This window comes from Cupressus sempervirens, chromosome 4, assembly GCF_028749045.1.
Source record: "Cupressus sempervirens isolate cs-2001-9-10 chromosome 4, ASM2874904v1, whole genome shotgun sequence".
NCBI classification, from domain to species: Eukaryota; Viridiplantae; Streptophyta; class Pinopsida; order Cupressales; family Cupressaceae; genus Cupressus; species Cupressus sempervirens.
In genome coordinates, this window is record NC_143121.1 from 676078467 (window position 1) to 676085701 (window position 7235).

The following is a 7235-nucleotide window of genomic DNA, read 5'->3' on the forward strand; positions in this document are numbered from 1 at the left end:
ATGGTTTTAATGTACCTCTCATAGACTCCTTCTAGCTACTCTTCCAACACATCAATTCTTTTCTTGCTTAATAGTGATGCCAAAGTCATCAACCTATATATTTAGTTTCTTGAAGAGGAATGGAACTCCAAAATATTACATTCCATTTAAGGGATTCCTTGATCTCCATGAGGGTTGGCTTTTGGTTTTCTAGAGTTAAACTCCATATTTCCATAGCTTGGGCATCAATATTGTATCCAAACCCTCTCAACTTCCCTTTATGGTTCTCATCTTCAAATGAGATTGTTATTTCCCACCTCCATATTTTATCTAAAAGGAATAAGGAACTCATATCCCATCATGGGAATACAATCATTCCACTCCTTTGAATAATCTATCTAGCCTCTTCTACATTGAGGGTCTCTCTTGCAGGATCATACTCTTTTCATTTTTGTACCATCTTAGCTACTACCTCATCAGAGTCACTTGGCTTCATCTAAAGTGACAAATCATTTTACTTCAATTTAATTAGGAAGCTTTCACATTCTTTTATTTTGATGAAATTTTCATCATTCATGAACTCATTTGCTTCAATGATCTTAACATCAATCATTTGAGCCTAAGAAGCCTAAGAAGGAAGAGCCTAAGAAAAGCCTAAGAAGGAAGAGAGAGAGAGAGATAGAGAGCAATGCTCATACAATAATTGAGAAGAGAAAGAAACCTCATTGTTGTTAAATGAGAGAAGAGGGTCATCTCTTAAATAGAGATGAGAGAGAGGAGTTAGAATGTAACTCCCATGTCTATGAATGCCACCATTCATATGTGTGTGAGGCCAAGTGTGAGATTCCTCTTAAGGAGGAGTAATCTAAAATTAGAAATTACAATATATATTTGTCCTCACATATTCCACTAGATGACAAAATAAGATGTAGTGGAAAAAGGACAAAAAATAAATATATTAGGATACCTTGGCTTATATCCTAATATATTATAATAATGAATAAAGGAGGTCTAACCTTGGTTTATAAACACACCAAGGAAATATTACAACTTCTAACACCCCCCTTTAATCTTTACTTGGGGAAATTACATCAAAGGGTATTAAACCCATAATTTACAAAAAACTACAACTTAATCTTCAATATGAAGTAATTTGATTGTCTTCAAGCCATATGGAACATTTGTAGAGCTAAGAGAAGCACATGAGTCCTTTGAATGTGGAAGCATAGACACATCTTCATATGTGGAAAACCAAGAAGGTTCCTTGATGGATCTCCTAAAAAAAAGAGAACAACAAGACAAATATCCACAAGTAGAATGAAAATTCGAAATCCTTTTGAATAAGGATAATAAAAATTTCAGAGAGAAACATGTTACCACAAAACAGTGGAGATAACCTGATATCAAGATAAAGTATATGCTCAAAAAATTGTCAACAAGGACAAATTGAGTAAAAATAAATGAATGTGTTCACCAACATGCAATGGAGTTAACATGATATCTAAAATAATTCATAAGCTCAAAAATGAGCATAATATGTGTCAAAATGACCAATCTTTATGCAATAAGTCTCTCATGAAAGAAACATACTAATGCACAAATGACCACAGATAAGGCCAACTAATGAAACCTGCATCAACATTGCATCAATCTCATGGATATAGACAGTCCATTAATGAGTCATCCCACTACAAGTGAATGGGTCGCGACTCCATCACCTACATGACTCACGATCTAGGCAATAAAGAATGCAGAACATTATCATATTGTATATTTATCAAAGGAATATAAGAGAGACAATAATAGATAAGTAGAACATGTGCCTCAAGCACTAAATAATTCAAGTGACAGTTTTGCAAGAATTATAGCTGAAGTGGACCAAAGGAAGGGTTTATGAGGAGTAACAACATATTGCCTTCAAATAAGAGATTCAATTATCTGAATTTGGAGGGGAAAACTCCAATAATAACATCCTCTTCATTGAGGAGCAAAAAATGGAACAATATGGAGGGAAACTCCATAAATATCAACTTTCAAAGTGGAACCAATAGAACCAAATGGAGGGAAACTCCATAAAGATATTATCCTATCAAAGTGGAATAGATAGGATCCAATGGAGGGAAACTCCATAAAAAATGAGTGCATACCAATATAGGATGGAGTGATACTCCATGGGCCAGATAAGGAAACTATGTATCAGTTAAACTGAGGGGACCTACATAGTTAACCTTGAAAAAATATGAAGCTCCCTATGCAACTCAAAAAATATCATATAAATCATGTAGATCAATTGGTATAAAACCATAAAGTGCCAACATGGGCATAGAAAAATGCTATAAAAGCATAAAAAGTGTAGCTATGGGCACATCAAAATATCAAAATGAAGGCAAATGTGTAAGATTACTCATAATCCAATTAGAATTAAGTAAAATTATTTAAGGAAGATCAACTAAATATAGATATCAGGTATAAAACTCCATTAAGGGTAAACATGGATATGAAAATTATAATAGCTGGTATATTTATCTTGCACACATATATACTTGAATAAGTATACTTAAAATATCATAGTATGAAATCATACAATTACAATTATTAAATGATAGCTTGATGCTAAAAAAAAATGATTTCCCCTTCTTTTTTTATGTAAAATTTGTTACAACTAACCCTGCAAAAAAGGTTAGTAAATAATGATAGAGTTCAGATCTGGCAGATAAGAATATACTAAAAAGAGTTTAAAAACTTTTCTAAAAAAAGCTTGAGAGATAGAATATTACACTTGTCTGATAGTGAATGATTACCTGCCAAAAATAGGTTGACAAGAGGCAATAATAAAAGCAAAAGATGCTTCTATCAAGAGCTCAAAAAATTGCATGAAAAGAATAGGCTGCCTAAATTTAGCATCCCCCATTAAATCTTCTTCTTCACACTGTTCTGCATCTGCGCCAATAGCATTGCAGGAAAACCACCTGCCGGTTGTCTCACTGTAAAATCTCCTCCTGTCTAGTGCATAAGTTCTACTAGGACCAACGGTTAATGGAGAAAAGTGGAGTCCATTGTCCAATCTCAATTTGAATTTTATGAATAGCGCGATTTGAGGCTGGCAAAAATGCCTGAAGCAGTGTCTTCTGTTTACAGATGACTGTGCCCACCAGAACTGTTGCTTTTAAAGTTCCTCAATGCAAGGGAAGTCTATTTGACAACACTGCTCTTGGGAAGTAGTAAAATTGAAATAGGGGAAAAGGTGTATTGGCATGTTTCCATTGAAGAGAAGCTAGAGCTCTAACACCATATTCAGGCATAGGGCATCGTGGTTAACATAAAATCCCATGCCACAGATAGGACTGCACCTGATTCTGCTCATTTACTTTCAGAGTTTCAGGCTATGCATTAATGTAATGTGGCATCCAAAGCTGAGCACGGATTAATGAAAATACAAAGCTTGGATGGTTTGCTCTGTGTAGACGAGTCAGGTTCGAGGAGGCTGAAAAAATAATGTATTTTGAATTTTTGCGGATGTATTAATATTAAAATTTCAAGGGTGTGTGAGAAAATTTAGGAATTTGCCTGGAGAATAATTTAAACAAGGAAAATGATGAGATTTTTAAAATGGGAACGCCTCGAGAAAATTTTAAACAAATTTGGAATACGATGAGATTTTAAAATATGGGAATTCCCAAAAAGGATTTATGAATACGTGTACTGGATGAGCCCATGGTTGTTGAATGAATCTACTGCTAGAGATATTGTTTAGTTAGTGGGAAAAAGGTGCTTGAAAGTGCCAGTCTTGGCGAGGAAAACTTGGACAAGTTAGACAAAACCCGTGTTGGTGTGCTGGTAGGAACAGGGATGGGTGGCCTTTCAGTTTTTTTTCTGAAGGAGTGGAGGCTCTTGTGCAGAGGGGATACAAACGAATTACACCCTTCTTCATTCCTTACTCTATTAAAAACATGGGATCTGCATTATTGGCAATTGATACAGGATTAATGGGTCCAAAATACTCAATTTCAACAACATGTACAATAGAAAACTACGGTTTCTTTGCAGCTGCAAACCATATTCGCCGAGGTCAAGCAGACATTATGGTTGCAGGAGGTACAGAAGCTGCAATTGTTCCAGTAGGGGCGGGTGGATTTATTGCTTGTAGGGCTCTTTCAAATAGGAATGATGACCTTTAGACAGCTTCAAGACCATGGGACAAAGAGCGTGATGGCTTTGTCATGGGTGAAGGTGTCACTGGTGATGCACATCATATGACAGATCCCTGGTCTGATGGGCTTGGTGTCTCAACATGCATCACAAAAGCCTTGGAAGATTCAGGACTTTCACCTGAGGAGGTCAACTACATCAATTGTCATGCAACATCCATAGGTTATAGGCAGTCGGATTGCGAGCAGAAACTCGAGAAAAGTAGCAAATCGAGCTTCAAAATTGCAAATTGAACATCATAGGAAACAGAGGCAAGAGCATTGAGAAAAGGACGCTGAAACAACCTTGAAAGCAAGGAAGTAAAAAAGCAATTCTAGAGAAATGCAAAGCTTTTGTGCAAACTTTACTCATATAATACTTCTTGTTTTGGTAGCATGCCTTCCAAAACAAAAAAAAATTGAAATTTAACAAGAAAACCCTTTGGCGGCAAGCCTTCCAAAGAGGGTTAGTAAAAAAAAAATATGAAACCTGCACAAATTAGAGCAAACAAAAGTTAATCAGGTTTGGTGGTAAACTAGCCAAACCCAAAAAAAAATTCAATTTCTTCCATCTTAAGAAGATTAGTGAAATCTCTCTCAAGTGTCTCCTTCGAATCGTACCTTCATGTAAACACTCAAAACAAAGATTAAACTACTCTGATACCATGTTAGAAATGGAAAAAGAAATCTATAAATAAACAATACCAGGAAAGAATCTAAGTGAGTAAATGCATGAAAAGATATTACCATAAAATAGGAGAGAGAAAGCTTCAAGCTCCAACACCATGAGACAAGATATTTGGAAAGGGGAAAGAAAAGAAAACCCCTTGTGACATTATGAATGAGGCATGAAAAGCCTAAGAAGGAAGAGAGAGAGAGAGAGAGAGAGATAGAGAGCAATGCTCATACAATAATTGAGAAGAGGAAGAAACCTCATTGTTGTTAAATGAGAGAAGAGGGTCATCTCTTAAATAGAGATGAGAGAGAGGAGTTAGAATGTAACTCCCATGTCTATGAATGCCACCATTCATATGTGTGTGAGGCCAAGTGTGAGATTCCTCTTAAGGAGGAGTAATCTAAAATTAGAAATTACAATATATATTTGTCCTCACATATTCCACTAGATGACAAAATAAGATGTAGTGGAAAAAGGACAAAAAAGAAATATATTAGGATACCTTGGCTTATATCCTAATATATTATAATAATGAATAAAGGAGGTCTAACCTTGGTTTATAAACACACCAAGGAAAGATTACAACTTCTAACAGAATCCCTACCATCTTCTTCTTTTTTCTCTTTGGATGAGCCCATTTTGAGCTTTCAAGCTAGTCCTCATCATCACTAACTTCAACAACAATATCATGATCAACAGATTCTGGATCTATTCTCTTTGTAATCTCCTCAGGGACTTGAGATGAAATCTCATCAAAAATTTCTATACATTTATTAATTCTATACTAGAAATCCACCTCATTATAGAACTCTTTAAATGATGGATCAGCCTTTTTCATCTCTTGGTCAAAAATCACTACATCCCAGAGCATGTGGGAGATTTTTAGAATGATTGACATGTTGCATTCATGATTGTGTTTGTCATTGATGAAAATCATCCTTTCTATGTGCACATTTTCATCCAAAAAACTAAAAATGACATATTCCTCCCATAGACCCTTGGTTGGAGGTAGCTTATATCATCTAATTTATTTTAATGCAGTCCTAACTACACCATAAGGGTCATATGATTCAATGAATGTTTCTTTGTCTAGTGCATAGAGTATACTTTTATCCATTCTATGTAATGGCTTACTGATAGGGTTTTATGACTTTATCAGTACCTTCACAAAATTTATATCAACAAAAACTTTAAGCATGATTAATTTCTCCAAATTCCTAGTCCAAGGGTTGCATATAGGAACCTTTTCTATCCTATTCTAGTAGAAGTACCAAAAATGCTCACTTCCATTTCTATCAGATTCCTTTGCATCTCTACAAAAATAGTAGGGATCTCTAAATGCATAATCATTAGCTGATTGGAGGTTGGATGATCTTGGTAAAATCTATAACCATTTATCTATGAAAGGGCTAGGTCTTTTTTTATTTCAACGTAAACTCTTCAATCTATACCTATGCTATCAATTATCTTTCTTTTTGTGTCATTGCTCCAAAGTATCACAATACATTTCTGAATGTTGTATGCTAGAATTTTCTCTGCAACTCAAAATTCACTCTGACACTTCAAACACTATGCAACTGGTAATGAAAATCCTCTCTTTTCTAAGAATTTATCCATTTCTATAAATAGGAGTGTGACATTAATGTCATTAAAACTGGCATGTTTAAAATCCTCCAATCCTTGAAAAATTGGCGATGTCTTCACTTTTTTACTATTCATACTTCTAGCTCACATTTTTTTCCATCTCAAACATGACCATTTTAATTTTATTTTATGCTTTTAAAACTGAAGGTTGCAAACTAGTGATTCCCTTTTATCTCTACTTCTGCATGGTTTCTCACTTTTCTTTATTTCTAGCTATGACCATGTGAAAATGTCTACTTTGATTGTTTTGCATCTTGTCAACATGAATCCCTATTATATTAACATTGTGATGTTGCGATGACAAGTTAATCTCCACTTCACAACACTATTTTTTCATTCACCATGTGGGCCTACAAAACAACAAACTCTTTACTCAAGCCTTTATCGCAACCTCACAACTATTTAGTGTTTCATTTCATTGACCGCAACGATCAAGAAAAATTGCTACTTAACATTTCTTTGCATCATCACTCCCTTAAAACAAAATTTTGACTTAACCCTTGTGAAGTAGAAAAATCCTTGATATTGATCTTTTAACAAATTGTCCACATTTTATGGTTTAATTATTTTATCACCTGTGATGCTACAATGACCCAAAATTTGACCTTATCACCTCTTTGCAACCACCAGACATATATCTCCTTTAAATCATGTGATTTTGTGATGACTGTTCTGATTAACTACTACTTTTTTTTGAGGCTTTGTGACCAAAGAATTTAACTACAACTCAAACCTTGTGATACTGTGAT

The 7235-nt window shown here is 34.7% G+C and overlaps 1 pseudogene; it reads left to right on the plus strand.

The window, feature by feature from the left end:
• Positions 1-2470: 2470 nt before the first annotated feature.
• On the plus strand, positions 2471-4421 carry LOC149563067 (3-oxoacyl-[acyl-carrier-protein] synthase I, chloroplastic-like; annotated as a pseudogene).
• The last annotated feature ends 2814 nt before the right edge of the window (positions 4422-7235 follow it).